Here is an 18,950-nt window from a genome sequence, read left to right as displayed (position 1 = left end):
ACGGTAAGTCCTGTCCCCGTGGCAGTGAATCTGTGGGGTGTTCTGATTGTGGGCACTATGGAAGCTAAACCCCATGCTCCAGGTGGGGTGGAGGGTCTTCAGAGGACTCCTGGACAGTGCCAGGCTCTAAGCTGAGGTGGGGGACACAGGAGAAACCAGGCCAGGCCCATCCCTACTGGAGCTTCTCCCTAAGCAGTGGAGGCTCAGCCACTGTGAGGAGGTAGGCAAGGCCCTGCAGAAAGAGGGGTGAGGAAATCTGGGGGCTCCCAGGAAGGGTCGCTGCTGGAGATGGGGTTCTTACCAGGATGGGCTCTGAAGATAAGCAGGGAGGATTTGGGAGGGCAGAGATGAGGCCCAGAACTTCTGGCAGAGAGCATGGCCTGCGCAAAGGTCTGGGGGCCTGACAGCCTGTACGTATTCTGGGAAGCAGGAAGGAGACACAGGCCTTGTGTTTCTGAGCCCCGACTTTAGACTGTGCCCTGTTGGGGAGGGGCCAGGGAATGTCTGAGGCTGGGCCTGACCCTGCTCCTTACCCCGTGGGAGCAGCAGAGCCATGAAGAAGAAGTTAGTGGTGCTGGGCCTGCTGGCCGTGGTCCTGGTGCTGTTCATTGTCGTCCTCTGTCTCTGGCTGCCCTCAGCCTCCAAGGAACCTGACAACCATGTGTATACCAGGGCTGCCGTGGCTGCGGATGCCAAGCAGTGCTCGGAGATTGGGAGGTGAGTGGGGCAGGGCATGGGACATGGGCCCTGAAAACTGGGCAAGTGGACCAGAGCAATACCTTCACCCCTCTGAGACTCAGTTTCCCCACATGTAAGCTTTGCTTGGACTCTCTCAGTAGCCTTTGGGAAGGGGATGGTGACTCCAAGAGCAGGATGTGGGTCTCCTAGAGCCAAACAGGGCCCCTTTTCTCAGTTCTAAGAATCTCTGTCTCTTTGGATAAACTCCACTGTTTTGTTGTTTGGTGGCTATTTTTACTTATTTCTTCCTATCTATCTATCTATCTATCTATCTATCTATCTATCTATCTATCTATCTATCTATCTATCTATCTATTTAGAGATGGAGTTTTGCTCTGTTGCCAGGCTGGAGTGCAGTGGTGCAATCTCAGTTAACTGCAACCTCCGCCTCCCAAGTTCAAGCGATTCTCATGCCTAAGCCTCCCAAGTAGCTGGGATTACAGGCGTGTGCCACCACGCTCAACAGATTTGTGTGTGTGTGTGTGTGTGTGTGTGTGTGTGTGTGTGTGTGTGTGTGTGTGTGTGTGTTTTCCGAGACAGAGTATCACTCTGTTACCCAGGCTGGAGGGCAGTGGTGCAATCTTGGCTTACTGCAGCCTCCCCCTCCCAGGTTCAAGTGATTCTCCTGCCTCAGCCTCCACATTAGCTGAGACTACAGGCATGTGCCACCATGCCCAGCTAATTTTTGTATTTTTAGTAGAGACAGGGTTTTGCTGTGTTGGCCAGGCTGGTCTTGAACTCCTGACCTTGTGATCCTCCCACCTCTGCCTCTCAAAGTGCTGGGATTACAGGTGTGAGCCACTGTGGCCTGGCCTAATTATGGTGTTTTTAGTAGAGATGGGGTTTCACCATGTTGGTCAGGCTGGTCTCGAACTCCTGACCTCAGGTAATCCACCCACCTGGGCCTCCCAAAGTGTTGGGATTACAGGTGTGAGCCACCATGCCCGGCTTATTCTTTTCTGGTTTTGTTTTTTTGGATAGGAGACAATTTCTTTCTTTCTTTTTTTATTTTATTTTATTATTATTATACTTTAAGTTTTAGGGTACATGTGCACAATGTGCAGGTTTGTTACATATGTACACATATGCCATGTTGGTGTGCTGCACCCACCAACTCGTCATTTAGCATTAGGTGTATCTCCCAATGCCATCCCTCCCCCCTCCCCCCAAGGAACACTGTTGCCCAAACAGGGACATGAAGGGCTTATTCTTTTTTTAAGGTGGAGTCTTACTCTGTCACCCAGGCTGGAGTATAGGGGAGCGATCATAGCCCACTGCAGCCTCAAACTCTTGGGTTTAAGTGATCCTCCCGCCTCAGCTTCCTAAAGTGCTGGGATTACAGGTGTGAGCCATGGTGCCTGGCTTCTACTGTTTTATTCTATTTTAGACTCTTATCTCATGTTATATATAAAGATCAGTTCCCTTCTAAAGACTTAAACAGAAAAAATATTATGTTTTTCATATTTTGAGACAGGGTCTTGTTCTGTCACCCAGGCTGGAGTGCAGTGGCGTGATCATAGCTCACTGCAGCCTTGAACTCTTGGGCTTAAGCGATCCTCCCACCTCAGCCCCCTGAGTAGCTAGGACTACAGGCATGCATCACACCTGACTAATTTAAAAAGACTGTTTTGTAGATATGGTCTCACTCTATTGCCCAGGCTGGTCTTGAACTCCTGGCCTCAAGTGATCCTCCACCTTGGCCTCCCAAAGTGCTGAGATTACAGGTGTAAGCAACCATCTCTAGCAGGGAAAAAAAATGTTATTAATGAAGTATAGCAATTTCCCTTTTTGTCCCAATTATAAAAATCATGTACATTTGTTTGCTTCATAAAGAGGAAACTGTCTGGGCAAGGTGGTCTACACCTGTAATCCCAGCACTTTGGGGGGTTGAGGTGGGCAGACCACCTGAGGTCAGGAGTTCGAGACCAGCCTGGCCAACATGGTGCACTCTGTCCCTACTAAAAATATAAAAAGTTAGCGGGGCTTGGTGGTGTGCGCCTATAATCCCAGCTACTCAGGAGGCTGAGGCAGGAGAATCGCTTGAACCCAGGAGGCAGAGGTTGCAGTGAGCTAAGATCATGCCACTGCACTCCAGTCTGGGCAACTGAGTGAAACTCTGTCTCAGAAAAAAAAAAAAAAGAAAAGAAAAAGAAGAAACTGTAATCCCAGCACTTTGGGAGGTTGAGGCGATAGGATTGCTTTAGACCATGAGTTCGAGACCAGCCTGGGCAACATAGAAAGACCCTATCTCTACAAAAAAGACAAAAAATTGCCCGGTGTGGTGGTTCTTACCTGTAGTCCCAGCTACTCAGGAGACTGAAGTGGGAGGATTGCTTGAGCCCAGGAGGTCAAAGCTGCATTGAGCCAAGACTGTGCCACTGCACTTCATCCTGGGTGACAAAGTGAGACCCTGTCTCATAAAACAAAGGCTGGGCACAGTGGCTCATGCCTGTAATACCAGCACTTTGGGAAGCCAAGGTGGGTGGATTACTTGAGCACAGGAGTTCTTGACCAGCCTGGGCAACATGATGAAACCCCATCTCTACAAAATACACAAACAAACAAAATTGGCTGGGCATGGTGGCATGTGCCCATAGTCCCAGCTACTTGGGAGGCTGAGATGGGAGGGTCAATTGAGCCCAGGAGACTGAGGCTGCAGTGATCTGAGATCACACCACTGCACTCCAGCCTGAGCAACAAAGAGAGACTTTGTCTCGAAAAAAAAAAAAAGAGGCCAAGGCAGGCGGATCATGAGGTCAAGAGATAGAGATCATCCTGGCCAACATGGTGAAACACGGTCTCTACTAAAAATACAAAAATTAGCTGGGCATGGTGGCATGCACCTGCAGTCCCAGCTACTCAGGAGGCTGAGGCAGGAGAATGGCTTGAACCCGAGAGGCAGAGGTTGCAGTGAGCTGAGATCGTGCCACTGCACTCCAGCCTGGCAATAGAGCAAGACTCCATCTCAAAACAAAAAAGAAAGAAACTAAAAACAAAAACCCCAAAACTCGAATGGACTTCTCTTCCATCCTCCTTTGGGCAGGTGGGCAGCAGGGTGTGTATGCAGGGCCAGGGTGGAAGCCTGCAGGTTCTCATGCCTTTATGTGCCACAAGGCAGGGATGCACTGCGGGACGCTGGCTCTGCAGTGGATGCAGCCATTGCAGCCCTGTTGTGTGTGGGGCTCATGAATGCCCACAGCATGAGCATCGAGGGTGACCTCTTCCTCACCATCTACAACAGCACCACCCATGAGTGCCTCGGAAGAGGAGAGGGAGAGGGGCAGGGGTTGTGGGTTGGGCCGAGGCACAGTTCGGTGGCCCCCAGGCTCACGTGGCATAAAGGGTTTGGGTGGGTGGGCCTGCCTACCTGCTTCTCCTTCTAGGAAAAGCTGAGGTCATCAATGCCCACGAGGTGGCCCCCAGGCTGGCCTTTGCCAGCATGTTCAACAGCTCGGAGCAGTCCCAGAAGGGTAAGCCATGCTGCAGACTTGGGGCATGGGTGCAGAGCTGGCTGAGCCACCGGGAAGGGGCCTTGCCCACAGGAGCCTGCTCCCGTCAGGGTTCAGGGGCAGTTCTAGCACCCCCCATCCCTTCCTGGCCCCATAGCACCGTCCCACAATGAGTGGTCAGGACCATCATCACCACGGTAAAGGGCCAGGAGCTTCTGTTATTTCTGCTAAGGCCTCCGGGGCCACTCTGTGCAGCACATGGAAAGAATAATTATTATGCTAGCAGACCTCATGGACCAGGCCTCACTGGGGCCCACGCTCTGCTCTGCGCTTTTCACCCACGAGCCTCTCACAACCCTCCCTGCTCCTTTGGGCTAGGGGATGCTGTGTGGATTCCCATTTTACAGGGTGAGGATGCTGAGTCTCAGACAGGTCATGCAAATCAGCTGAGGTCACACAGCTGGGAGGTGGTGAAGCTAAAATTGAACCCAGGCTGTCTATATCCTGCCTTTTCAACAGGCATCCCATTCACTCATTTGTTCATTTGTGGGGATGGCGCTCTAGAATGTGAGGTGGAGTCTCTCTTTTCTAATCTGGTCTTAAGTGGAGAGGAGGCCCCCAAATTCCCCAGGTACCTGAAGGGAAGCCACTGTCCATCCAGGAAGCCACTGTCTGTCCCCAAAGGAGGCACAATAGATTGTGAGATAAAAGTTGGAGGATGGGAGGGTCTCAACAACTCAACGCCTCTAGTCCTAGCACTTTAGGAGGCCAAGTCAGGAGGAGGACATGAGCCCAGGAGACCTGCCTGGACAACATAGCAAGACTCCATCTCTACAAAAAATGGGAAAAAAATTAGCTAGGTATGGCGGTGTGTGCTTATGGTCCCAGCTACTCGGGAGTCTAAGGTGGGAGGATCACTTGAGCCCAGGAGGTTGAGGCTGCAGTGAGCCATGATTATACCACTACACTCTAGCTTGGGCAACAAAGTGAGACCCTGTCAATAAAAAAAGGCTGGGCCTTTTTTTCACAGGCTCACGCCTGTAATCCCAGCACTTTGGGAGGCTGAGGCAGATGGATCACCTAGGTCAGGAGTTCAAGACCAGCCTGGCCAACATAGTGAAACCCTTTCTCTATTAAAAGTACAATAAGTCGGGCATAGTGGCACAGGCCTGTAATATCCCAGCTACTCAGGAGGCTAAGGCAGGAGACTCGCTTGAACCCAGGAGGTGGAGATTGCAGTGAGCCGGGATCATGCCACTGCACTCCAGCCTGGGCAACAAGAACGAAGCTCCGTCTCAAAAAAAAAAAAAAAAAAAACAAATTGGAGGATGGAGGGGCAGGACACACTCACCATAGCAGGCCTTAGACTTCAGGTGGGGGTCCTGGGTGGCGCCCTTTGGAGTCTTCTGCAACATACTCAATCTTTGATTTTTTTTTCTTTTTTTTTTTTTTGAGACGGAGTCTCACTCTGTCGCCCAGGTTGGAGTGCAGTGGTGCGATCTCGGCTCACTGCAAGCTCTGCCTCCTGAGTTCACGCCATTCTCCTGCCTCAGCCTCCCGAGTAGCTGGGACTACAGGTGCCTGCCACCACACCCGGCTAATTTTTTGTATTTTTTAGTAGAGACGGGTTTTCACTATGTTGCCCAGGCTGGTCCCTCGATCTCCTGACCTCGTGATCCCCCTGCCTCGGCCTCCCAAGGTGCTGGAATTACAGGCGTGAGCCACTGTGCCCCGCCAATCTTTCATTTGTTTTTAATACTCATTGAGAAACTCAGCATCTGTAGACATGAAGTTGCTCAGGGTAAGAGAATGCGGGAATCATAGGCTTGGCACCTTGTGGATGCTTAGAATCATTTATTTAACTAGAATGTATTGAGCATTGTCTTAAAGAATCAGCTGTTGTTCCTGAAGCTGGGGTGAAAAACAAAGATGGCAGAGGAAATCTGTGACACTCCAGGTGGGAAAAGAAACTAGGCAGGTGCGGGTGTGTTACGGGCTGTAGAAAAACACACCTGGAGGGCCTCAAAATCTGGGACTCTATGGAGGGTGACCCAGTCAGGGAAGGAGACATCTGAGCAAAGACCCAGAGGCAGAGATGGGGTCAGGGGAATTATCTCCTGGTCTGCTATCCAGGTGTGATGGCAGGGACAGAGCCCTGTGGGGAGCTGGGGAGGCTGCAGCAAGTGACCCAAGGGAAATGGCCCAGGTTGTGTGGGATCTCTTAGGTTATGGTGAAGCCTCTGCTTCCTGTCTGAGGGAAGTGGGGGCTCGTGGAGTGTGTGAGTGGAAGGGGATGGATCTGGCCTACGGATTGCTGTGTAAGGGGCAGGGAGCATGTGGGGACCTGTCCAGAGGTCACTGCAGTAATTCGTGGAGAGGGTGCTGGGAAGTGGCTGATGCTGGACAGACACACTTGGAAGTGGAGCCTGTGGATCTGAGGATGGGTTGGGTGTGATGCTTGTGTAGGGAGTCCCCGGGGACCCCTGATCTTTTGTCTGTACCTGGAAGGATGGGGTGACCCTAATGGAGACAGGCAGAGTTCTCAGGACGCAGGTTGAGCAGACACTCAGAGCTCGGTTTTGGGCACGGTGAAGTTTGAGATGTTTTCTTCGAGCAGGCAGGTAGATACTCAGGTCTGGTGATCAGAGGAGCAGTCCAGGCCAGCAGGTAAATTTGGGAGTTAGTGCATAAATGGAGGCTGAAGATCAGATGTCAAGCAGACCACGAGGAGAGAGAGCAAAGACAGAGGGGAGAGTAGGAGCTAGGATGGCAGGCGGGGGAGACTCGGGTGGAGCCAGGTGCTGGGATGCAGGGGCAGCTCTCAGGGAGAGTGATGAGCCCAGTAAAGCTGAGAGGGGCACTGGGTCTGGCAGTGTGGGGGTCACCAGAGAACTTGGCAAGTGTGGCGGCATGAGAGTCTGATTGGCCTGAGGTCAGGAGAAGATTTTTTTCTGATATTGATACATGATATTTTCTATATTTATGGGTACATGTGAGTGCTTGTTACATGCATAGAGTGTATAATGATCAAGGCAGGGTATTTGGAGTCTCCGTCACCTTGAATATTTTTCATTTCTGGGTGTTAGCACCATAGTCCTCTCTTCGTTACTTTGAAATATACAAAATACTGTTGCTAAGCATCATCACCCTGGTCTGCTATCAAAGATTAGAACTTCTCCTGTCTTGGCTGGGCACGGTGGCTCACGCCTGTCATCCCAGCACCTTGGAAGGCTGAGGTGGGTGGATGACCTGAGGTCAGGAGTTTGAAACCAGCCTGGCCAACATGGCAAAACCCCATCTGTACTAAAAATCCAAAAATTAGCCTGGTGTGCTGGCCTGTGCCTGTAAACCCAGCGACTCGGGAGGCTGAGGCAGGAGAATCGCTGGAACCTGGGAGGCGGAGGTTGTAGTGAGCTGAGATCATGCCACTGCACTGCAGTCTGGGAGACAGAGCAAGACTCCATCTCAAAAACAAACAAACAAAAAACAGAACAAAACAGAAAAGAACTTCTGTCTAACTACAAGGTGGAAGGAATCATGTGCTGGGTGTCAGACCTTCCGGGATGTATGTGCAGCTTCTAGGAATTGAAACCACCAGCTCTTGGAAACTTGTGCCAGGCTTCAGGGTGGGAGAGGCAGTTCTAGAGCAGCAGCCGCCAAGCCAAGCCAAATGGCCCCAACATCTCTCGGAAGAGCAGGAGAGTACCTGGGGGCAGAGGCCATAGTTGTACCTTTCTGGGCAAAGGGTCAGTGTCTGTAGTGTCCATATGGGCAGTGGGGCTCGGGGGGAAGCAGACCCAGGGGTCTGTTTCCAATGACCTCCTCAAAAGTCAGAACTGGAAGGCAAAACCCCTTATAGACTGGGTGCACCTGTAATCCCAGCATGTTGGGAGGCTGAGGTGGGAGGATTGCTTGAGGCCAGAGTTGAGACCAGTCTTGGCAACGTAGCAAGACCCCTGTCTCTACAACAAATAAAAATAAAAAACTAGGCTGGGAGTGGTGGCTCACGCATGTAATCCCAAAACTCTGAGAGGCTGAGGAGGATGGATCACCTGATATTAGGAGTTCAAGACCAGCCTGACCAATCTGGTAAAACCCCGTCTCTACTAAAAATGCAAAAATTAGCAAGGCATGGTTGTACATGCCTGTAATCCCAGCTACTTGGGATGCTGAGGCAGGAGAATTACTTGAACTCGGGAGGTGGAGGTTGGAGTGAGCCAAGATTGTGCCATCGCACTCCAGCCTGGGCAACAAGAGTGAAACTCCATCTCAAAAAAAAAAAAAAAAAAAAAGCCACGTGTAGTGGGGTATGTCTGTAGTCTTAGGTACTTCAGAGGCTGAGGTGGGAGGATCGCTTGAGCCTGGGAAGCCAAGGCTGCAGTGAGCCATGATTGCACTACTGCACTCCAGCTGGGACAACAGAGTGAGACCCTGTCTCAAAACAGATAAACAAACAAAAACCCTTATAGTTGGATGGAGAAACTGAGGCTGCGAGAGGGGACAGGATGGAGGTTAAGGCTCAGTCTTGCCTCTCTGGGGCAGTAGAAAAGAGGAAGGGAGCCCTTTCTTGGGGCTGGCTGTGCCTTGAAGGTGGCCTGTGCTTGACCTGGGTCAGGGTGGGATCTGCTCTTGTTTTGGCACATTCTGGTGGAGCCCATGAGTCTTACAGGATAAGCCCTTGTGGTCAGCGAGATGGGAGGGGGTCTGGCCTGGCACAGGATTTTAGACATGCAGGCACCTGCACAGACAGACACCTCATCCTGGGACAGCACAACCCAGCCGCATGCTACTGCTTCCCCTCCTGTGCCCTCCTCAGACATCCCTGGTCCATGTACACTCCTACCTGCTGAGCCCCTCTTAAAAAAAATTAAACATCCCCTCCAAAAAAAAAATTAAAATTAAAAAATAAATAAAAAAATTAAAAATCCCCTTCTGCTGGGTGTGGTGTTCACGCCTGTAATCTCAGCTACTCAGGAGGCTGAGGTGGGAGGATTGCTTGAATCCAGGAGTTCGAGATCAGGCTGGGCAAGATGGCAAGACCCCAACTCAAAAAAGAAAAAGAAAATCTTTCCTCCTAAGCCTCATTGCCCCATCTGTAAAACGAGTCAGGGACTGTGCCTGGGATGCTGCCTGCGAGAGATCCCGATGTCCCCCACTCAGGGTCACTAACTGTGGCTCTCTCTCCCCAGGAGGGCTGTCGGTGGCGGTGCCTGGGGAGATCCGAGGCTATGAGCTGGCACACCAGCGGCATGGGTGGCTGCCCTGGGCTCGCCTCTTCCAGCCCAGCATCCAGCTGGCCCGCCAGGGCTTCCCCGTGGGCAAGGGCTTGGCAGCAGCCCTGGAAAACAAGCGGACGGTCATCGAGCAGCAGCCTGTCTTGTGGTATGTTTGTGGGTGCGGCCCCCTGACACAGGCAGGGCAGGCACAGCCCAAGGACCTTGCAGGCTGTAGCAGCAGTGGAGCGGCCCTCTGCCTTCAGGACCCTGCGCTGATAATGGGATGAGGAGATACAGACCCTTCCCACCACGTGTGGGGACACATTCTGAGCGTGGGGTCCCAGTGGCCACTGTGGCTGGCCATGTGTCCTGAGTGGCAAGGGACACTAGGAGGTCCCCGGAAGGGACACTAGGAGGACGAGTGCTGAGTGACGGGGCCACCCACCTGTGACAGGCGCCGCCCCTGCTTTGTGCTGGTCTCCTGTGTGGGCAGGTGTGTGGGGTGGTCTGGCTAAGTCCACCCCACCTGCTGCCTCACATGAGCCCCCTCTGCCCCAGTGAGGTGTTCTGCCGGGATAGAAAGGTGCTTCGGGAGGGGGAGAGACTGACCCTGCCACGGCTGGCTGACACCTACGAGACGCTGGCCATTCAGGGTGCCCAGGCCTTCTACAACGGCAGCCTCACGGCCCAGATTGTGAAGGACATCCAGGCGGCCGGTGAGTGGGTAACCTCAAGGGCCCGGGTGAGGAACTCTGCAGTGGAAACCCTGAGATGTAGCCCAGAGCCATGGGGTCCTCCTGTCTTGCCTGAGCCTGCAGGAAGTTCCTGGTGGAGGAGGGTCAGTGACTGGCCATGTGGGTCCACAGCTCCTGCTTATATCAAAACCAAGAGAGGCCACACAGTCCAGGAGAGCAAGTCCCTGTTGGGGTAAATGCAGGTGTAGGCAAGAGCCAGGGCTGGGGAAGCACTAGAATACAGCCTGAAGATCCAGGAGGACTTCTTGGAGGAGGTGGTGGCTGGGCTGCAGATAACTTCGTTAGGCAGAGAGAGGAAGGGATTCCTAGCAGAGGAACAGCTGGGCTAAGGCCCAGTAGAGGGGGCTTTGATTCACCAAGAGGGTTACAAGGGATGAGGGTCGCCTTGAGAGAGGCATGGGGAAGGGGATTTGTGGGGCAGGGGCCTGGAGCTTGGCTGTGGCTTTCTTCAGGTAATTTTTGTCACTGTTTCATGGAGGAGGGTGATTAGCTTGTCGACCTTTACCACTGAGGCTGGAAATTGGCATGCCAATACCCTGTCTGTTTGGAGCTGACTCCAGGAGAATTAAGAGCCTCCCTCCCTCCCTCTCTCCATTCATCGTGAGGAGAAGAGGCCAAGCAGCAGGGACACCGGCAGGAATTCTCCAGTTAGAAAAGGCCCTCTGAGCCAGGTGCGTGGCTCACGTCTGTAATCCCAGCACTTTGGGAGGCCCAGGCGGGTGGATCACCTGAGGTCAGGAGTTCAAGACCAGCCTGGCCAACATGGTGAAACCCTGTCTCTACTAAAAATGCAAAATTAGTCAGGCATGGTGGGTTGTGCCTGTAATCCCAGCTACTTGGGAGGCTGTGGCAGGAGAATCGCTAGAACCTGGGGGGCTGAGGTTGCAGTGAGCCGAGATTGCACCACTGCACTCCACAGAGTGAGACTCCATCTCAAAAAAAAAAAAAGAAAGAAAAGGCCCTCTGAGGCCAAGCTTGGTGTCTCATGCCTGTAATCCCAACACTTTGGGAGGCTGAGGTAGAAGTTGAGGCCAGGAGGTCCAAGACAAGGCTGGGCAACATAGTGAGTCTACAAAAAAAATATTGAGAATCTACATAAATATAGTGGGGGTGGGGGTGGGGAACAAGAAAACAAAAAATTCAAAGCATAGTGAAAAGAAATATAGCAAAACCCGGCCGGGCATGGTGGCTCACGCCTGTAATCCCAGAACTTTGGGAGGCCGAGGCGTGTGGATACAGGGTCAGGAGATCGAGACCATCCTGGCTAACACAGTGAAACCTGTCTCTACTAAAAATACAAAAAAAATAGCCAGGTGTGGTGGTGGGTGCCTGCATTCCCAGCTACTTGGGAGGCTGAGGCAGGAGAATGGCGTGAACCTGGGAAGCGGAGCTTGCAGTGAGCCGATATCACGCCACTGCACTCCAGCCTGGGAGATAGAGTGAGACTCCATCTCAAAAAAAAAAAAAAAGAAATATAGCAAAACACAACAAAAAAAATTAAAATTTGCTGGGTGTAGTTGTGCCTTTAGTCTCAGCTACTGGGGAGGGTCTGCTGGAGGATCACTTGAGCCCAGGAGTTCAAGGCTGTGATTAAGCCACTGCACTCCAGCCTGGGTGACAGAGCAAGATCCTATCTCTAAAAAAAAAAAAAACAAACAGAAAACACTCTCTGGCCACAGATGAGAGAAGGCAGACAGGAAGCCACTAAGCCAAGCAGGCAGAGGGCAGGTGGCCCCAGACCAGCTGTCAGGTGGTGAGCAGTGTCAGGGAGACAGGAGTGCCAGAGCTGGTGAGGTTCCCAAGGAGGTGAGGTTGCCTGTGGCCCCCTCCCAGGGCACAGTCCCACCCCTCCAGTAGTGCACTCCGTCCTCCCTGGTAGGTACAGGCTTTTCCCCACCACCATGGTGCAGCCATGCCTGCCCCCAACCCCACTGGTGCAGCTCCATCCTCCACGCAGTGGTGCAGCCCCATCCCAGTGCCCATTCGAGCTGCTGTCCCATTGCAGGGGGCATTGTGACAGCTGAGGGCCTGAATAACTACTGTGCTGAGCTGATCGAGCACCCGCTGAACATCAGTCTGGGAGACGCAGTGCTGTACATGCCCAGTGCGCCGCTCAGTGGGCCCGTGCTGGCCCTCATCCTCAACATCCTCAAAGGTGAGTGGTTGCACCACAGCCGTGTGGTAGGACCCATGACACTGCCTCTCTCTCCCCACGCCCCACCCCTGCTGCATCTCTGCTCGCCCCCTATGCCACATCTTTCCATCACTGAGCTCCCGAGGTGTGTCCCTGCATCACAGCTCACCATGTCCTGAAGGAGGCAGTGCAGAGCGACAGGGCTGAAGCGGGCAATGCTCAAGGGTTGGAGGAGGAACAGGAGTCATCAGGAGGGAGAGAGGTGCAGGAGCTCAGGGCTGCAGGGCCTGGTCCAGAGGGTACCCTGGTCCAGTGGGTGACCCTGCCACTTGGTCACTGAATGGCCAGAGCTGATGCGTGACGTGAGGCCCAGGCTCAGGAGCCCTCACCTTACTTCACTCTCACCACAGCCTTCTGAAGCAGCTGCTGCTATTGGTTATTAAACGCTCCTTGAGGTGGGCAAAGTGGCTCAGGCAGTTGTTAACCCTCTGAGCCCCTCAGAGTCTCTGGGGCTCAGCAACATGCACCTGGCTCTGATCAACCAGGGTACAGCTTCTCCCGGGAGAGCGTGGAGACCCCCGAGCAGAAGGGCCTGACGTACCACCGCATCGTAGAGGCTTTCCGGTTTGCCTACGCCAAGAGGACCCTGCTTGGGAACCCCAAGTTTGTGGATGTGACTGAAGTAAGGGGCAGGGGCTGGCCCACTGTGGGTGTGGGGCCTGCTGTAGAGGCATCGGGTGGGCTCCCCAGGGTGGCTACAGCCTCACATATGCTTTCTGAATCCATTCCTGCCACAAACTTTGATTGCGGGCCTACTGTGTGCTCAGATGGACTGGTGGGTGACCCCCAGTCTTGGCTTCTGCCCCACAGAACTGACAGTGTGGGGAATTAGTGGCCACCCTCCTACCTCAGGTCCTTTGCACATGCTGTGGTTCTCGAGTGCTCAGTGCTGAGATGAGGAACACATGGGGGCATTGCAGCCCTCGGGCATGGTGAGATGGATGGGTGAAAGGGAGACGGCCAGGTGAACAGAGACCTCGGCCACCCACTCCCTGTCACTCCAAACTAATGCTTCCCAGATGCCACCCTCAGCCCTGCACCACCTGACCCACTCACTCAGTAGCTGCCCCAGCTCCACGCTGGGTCCCTATAAGACCCTGTCATATCCCTTCCCGCTGAGGATCCTCACATTCCTCCTTACCTACTTGGGTCCTTGGCATTCCTGGGTGGATCTGCAGACCCCCCCACACTGACCAGTGACCTCCCAGGAGGGGCGTCAGCTGCCCGGGTGGTGTCTTCTCTTTCCCCGTGAGCATTCTGCACCTCTGACTCCCGCTGCAGCCAGTGACCTGGTGTCTTGTCTCTCTGAGGGGACAGAGGCACTGCAGCGTGTCCCTCTGCCCTCCCTTTTGGCTAAGGCCAGCTCTTTCATCTACTTGCTGGCTCGGGGTGCTGTTCCTACAATGCTCCTTTCTGCCTCTGACGATTTACTTCTTTATCACGGATTATTCCCGAAAGAAAGGCAGCTGTTGTTGCTCTAGAAATTTCTATCTGCTGCCTCCTTCTGTCCTTTGCTCCTCTTACAGCAAACATGGCTGGGCTATGTCCTCTCTCCCTTCAGGGTATCCTCTCCCCTGCTCTATCCCCATGCCACCAGATCTCCATGTCCAGCCTCAGTTTCCCCATCAGGCCCCACTCAGCAGCATCTCACACAGCTCACCACACTCTCCTCGAGTTTTCATTTTGCAAATTTTTCGCACCTACAAAAATGTAAAAAAATCCCAAAACTGCCCAAGCATCAATGTTCCCTTTTCCTGGAGTCTGCAGTGTGGACGTTTCTGCCAGATTTCCTAACTCTCTCCGTCTCCACCCACATCTATTGGGATTCGTGTTTTTCTGAAGGATTCCACAGTAGGTTACTGATGTCACACCTCAGGGTGTGTCTCAAAAGTGAGACTTGAACATAGCACAGCAGGATGTCGGGGTGACACAACCTGCTGTCCCTTCTCTTTGCCTACAGTAGGCTCCCTTGGCTGTTTGGTTTTTGTTGTGTTTTTGTTTAGACACAGAGTCTCTGTCATCCAGGTTGGAGTGCAGTGGTGTGATCTTGGCTCACTGCAGCCTCAACCTCCAGGGCTCAAGGAATCCTCCCACTTCAGCCCCCTGAGCAGCTGGGACCAGAGGCACATGCCACCAAACCTGGATAATTTTTGTATTTTTTTTAGAGACAGGGTCTTGCCCAGACTGGTCTCAAACTCCTGGGGTCAAACTATCTTCCCACCTCAGCCTCCCAAATTGCTGGGATTACAGGTGTGTTTTTTTTGTTTGTTTTTGAGACAGAGTCTTGCTCTGTCACGGAGGCTGGAGTGCAATGGCGCTATCTCAGCTCGCTGCAAGCTCCGCCTCCTGGGTTCACGCCATTCTGCTGCCTCAGCCTCGCGAGTAGCTGGGACTACAGGCGCCTGCCACTGCGCCCAGCTAATTTTTTGTATTTTTAGTAGAGACGGGGTTTCACCATGATTGCGATCTCCTGACCTCGTGATCCGCCTGCCTCGGCCTCCCAAAGTGCTGGGATTACAGGCATGAGCCACCGTGCCTGGCCTGTTTTGTTGATTTTTAAAGCCCAGGGCAGTAGTCTTGGAAAATGTCCCACATCGTGGATTTGCCTTTCTGTTTCCTTGAGGGCAGTTTCAGACAGAACACCTTTCCCTGGGATTGGTCAACTAATCTGTGGGTGTTGCTGAAACTTTATTTTATTTTATTGTATTTTATTTTATTTTATTTTATTTTATTTTATTTTATTTTATATTTTATTTTTGAGACGGAGTCTCGCTCTGTCCCCCAGGCTGTCCCCCAGGCTGGAGTGCAGTGGCGGGATCTCGGCTCACTGCAAGCTCTGCCTCCCAGGTTCACGCCATTCTCCTGCCTCAGTCCCCCAAGTAGCTGGGACTACAGGTGCCCACCACTGCGCCCAGCTAACTTTTTGTATTTTTAGTAGAGACGGGGTTTCACTGTGTTAGCCAGGATGGTCTCGATCTCCTGACGTCGTGATCCGCCCTCCCAAAGTGCTGGGATTTCAGGCCTCGGCCTCCCAAAGTGCTGGGATTACAGGCATGAGCCACCGTGCCTGATGTTGAAACTCTCTTGAGGCATTTTCTTCGGCCTTTGGGTCCATCCTCTCTGTCTCCTCCTTGACCTCCTCATCTCCTCCTCGCCACTGCCTTGGGGACCTTGGCCAGGCTCATGGCATCCAGCAGCCACTCAATGTCAATACTTCCATGTTCATCTCTCAGCCTGCCCTTGCCTGTGAACCCATGCTTATTTATTTATTTTTTTATACTTGCACCCATGCTCTTCAGGTCTGATGAAGTGTCCAATATCAAGCTTCTGACCATCCCCAAACCTGCCCCTTCTGCAGGGTTTATCTCGCTAGTCGGCACCATCCTTGGTTCTTCTCTTTCTCCCACCCAGGCCATCATCTCTTGCCTGGTTGATACCCACAGCCTCCCCTTTGGGATTTATCCTTATCCCTGTCATAGCTGCCAGAGGGACCCTGTGAAAACACTCCCCAGCCTGCTCATTCCTCTGCCCTAAGCCTGCATGGCACAGAGCAAAAGCCAGTTTTTATGGGACCTAGGAGGTCCTGTGGGTTGGGCCCCAGCCTGCATCTTCATCCTCTTCTCCCCACCCCACTCCATTCACTCTCTGCCTATCGCTCACCAGCCTACACCACCTGCCTCAGGGCCTTTGCACTGACCATTTAGGCTGCATTCCAGGCTCTTTTCACACGTTGCCTCCTCTGAGAAGCCCTCCCTGACCACTCTGCCCATACCTCATGCCTCTTGATTCCTCTTACCTGGCTTGTGGTTTCAGCACTTTCCCTGTGTGTGTTTGTTTTTCTTGGCATGAGGGCAGGACGTAAGTGTCTGTTCCCTGTTGATTCCCCAGTGCGAGGCATGCAGTGCAAACTCTAGAAATATTTTTTGCATGAAGGAATGAGTGATTGAATGCGGCAAGGGTCTGGAGGCTCAGGACCAGGCAGACAGACATTCAGAGTTACTGAAACGCAACAAAGACAGGGAGTCAGACTGGTCGTGCAAGGTCCTGGGCCTGCCCTTGGGTCCTGGGGAGCCACGGAAGGTTGTGGGTGCTAGAAGGTTTTGGTCAGAGTCACAGTCAGGGGCCTTCTGAGACCTGTGCCCCCTCCCTACCCTCCCTCCCCACCTCATCAGGCCAGCTCTGGGGTCTCGGCAGGTGGTCCGCAACATGACCTCTGAGTTCTTCGCTGCCCAGCTCCGGGCCCAGATCTCTGACAACACCACTCACCCGATCTCCTACTACAAGCCCGAGTTCTACACGCCGGATGACAGGGGCACTGCTCACCTGTCTGTCATCACAGAGGATGGCAGTGCTGTGTCCGCCACCAGCACCATCAACCTCTAGTAGGGGCTGCTGGGCCGCCTGGGTGGGAAAGTGCCAGAGGCGGGTGGCCCAGGGACCGCCCACTTATCCAGTAAGGTGGCTCCGTCACCTCTTTTCCTGGTGGGAAACTGAGGCCCAATCTTGGTAGCTTATCCTGGGCCTCTCAGTGAGTATGTTTCAGCCTCAGTGGGTGGATAGGGACCAGGCTGGGCCAGGCAAGGTCGGGCGCTGTCTGACCCGGCTGGGTGGTAGCTTTGGCTCCAAGGTCTGCTCCCTGGTCAGCGGGATCCTGTTCAATAATGAATGGACGACTTCAGCTCTCCCAGCATCACCAATGAGTTTGGGGTACCCCCCTCACCTGCCAATTTCATCCAGCCAGGTATGGGGTGGAAGTCCGGGGGTGGGGGGACTGGGGTGGAGAGGGGCGGGTGTCCTGGGCAGGCAGCTGACGGGCATCCCTGTCTTCTCCCATCAGCCGCAGGGAAGCAGCCGCTCTCATCCATGTTCCCAACGATCATGGTGGGCCAGGACGGCCAGGTCCGGATGGTGGTGGGAGCTGCTGGGGGCACGCAGATCACCACAGCCACTGCACTGGTATGCGTCACCCCTTTTCTCCCTGGCCCTTCCCACTCCGCACAGCCCCCAAGCCATGCTGATCACACTCCCAATGCCCCAGACCATCATCTACAACCTCTGGTTCGGCTATGACGTGAAGCGGGCCGTGGAGGAGCCCCAGCTGCACAACCAGCTTCTGCCCAACATCACGACAGTGGAGAGAAACATTGACCAGGTGGGCCAGGGGTTGGAGAAACTGAATCACGGTGTGGGGCCCCAGAGCATCCTGGGCTGGAGGCCTGGATCATCACAGAGTGGACAATGGTTGGTGTCGTCTCTCTAGTGTCTGGGCCATCTGGAGCCCCTGTGCCATGAGGGCCAAATCCCCTGCTCCAATGAGACCCAGAAGGCCCCAACCTGCTCTTCCTGATGACCTGGCCTGAAATGGCACCACCTGGGCTGAAGCCTGTGACCACACAGGCGTGGTTCAGGTGGCATCTGGAGCCCTGCTCAGGCTTCCCCTCTCCTCCCACCCCCAGGCAGTGACTGCAGCCCTGGAGACCCGGCACCATCACACCCAGATCGCGTCCACCTTCATCGCTGTGGTGCAAGCCATCGTCCGCACGGCTGGTGGCTGGGCAGCTGCCTCGGACTCCAGGAAAGGCGGGGAACCTGCTGGCTACTGGTTGTTCCAGGCAGACAAGGCTGACAAGCAACCCAGGGACAAGATACTCACGAGGATAAGGAAGAGGACTTTGGGGGACGGGCTTCCCCTGTGAGCAGCAGAGCAGCATAATAAATGAGGCCACTGTGCCAGGCTCCAGGTGGCCTCCCTGGCCTGTCTCCCCACTCTCTGGGCCTCAGTGTATTGTGTGTGAAATGGAGCCATCTGGCTGGGGAGGAACAGAGGGGTGGGATTCGGAGATCTTCACAATGCGGGCACTGGAACTAGCCTCAGCATCTTCAGCATGGGGAGAGTGGGGCACATGGCTGGGGGCCAGGGGAAGGTTCACACCAAGCCCTGCCCCTTTCCACCCTGATCCCTCGGACTTTGGGGCCAGGCCCTCCCTTACTGGGGCTGGGCAGTGACACTACCTAGGAGCAGCCACCAGGGGGTGTCACGACCCTGGCGCTTTCTTAGGCAGAGGGTGGCCAGCTGATGCTGGGAACCCAGGCGCCTTCTCAGACCCGTAGGCCTCCAGCTCACCCTGCCGATGACACTGGCGGTGAAGCTGAGGTCCGAGGAATGGGGACTGGGCAACAGGCTGGAGGAAAACATCTCGGTCAGAGCCACGCCCCTGGGGGGGTTCCCAAGAGCAAACCCAGAGTGAAACCCAAGCTTGTGATCCTCTCCAGAGGGAGGCCTGGTTCTCAGGGAACAGCAAACGGGAAGATGTCCCCAGATCCCAGGGATCAGGGCTTGGTCCAGCCGGGGACGCAGCCCAGAGGGAGTGGGTCCAGAAGGAAACAGCTAGACACAGCAGCCTTCACCATTGGCAGCCCCTCCAGGCCTCCCTCGGGGCCTGCTCCCTCCTCTGTGCACAGTTCCAACACCTGGAGCAGGGTTCTGGGAAGGGCTGGTGGAGGTGGGCTGGTGGGAGGCGGTGATCACAGCCCAGCACCTGGATATCACCAGGGGCACTGGGGCCAGGGGCCAGGTGAGGCCAGGTCAGGGCTATCC

At 54.1% G+C, this 18,950-nt stretch overlaps 1 pseudogene; it reads left to right on the top strand.

Annotated features, from left to right (window-relative positions):
- The first annotated feature begins 15 nt into the window (after positions 1 to 15).
- Positions 16 to 18,142, top strand: LOC129528189 (glutathione hydrolase 1 proenzyme-like; annotated as a pseudogene).
- Positions 18,143 to 18,950: the final 808 nt, after the last annotated feature.

Source organism: Gorilla gorilla, chromosome 17 (assembly GCF_029281585.2).
Source record: "Gorilla gorilla gorilla isolate KB3781 chromosome 17, NHGRI_mGorGor1-v2.1_pri, whole genome shotgun sequence".
In the NCBI taxonomy this organism is placed as follows: Eukaryota; Metazoa; Chordata; class Mammalia; order Primates; family Hominidae; genus Gorilla; species Gorilla gorilla.
Note: the sequence above shows the minus strand (reverse complement) of the source record. Positions and strands in the feature narration are given on the sequence as shown.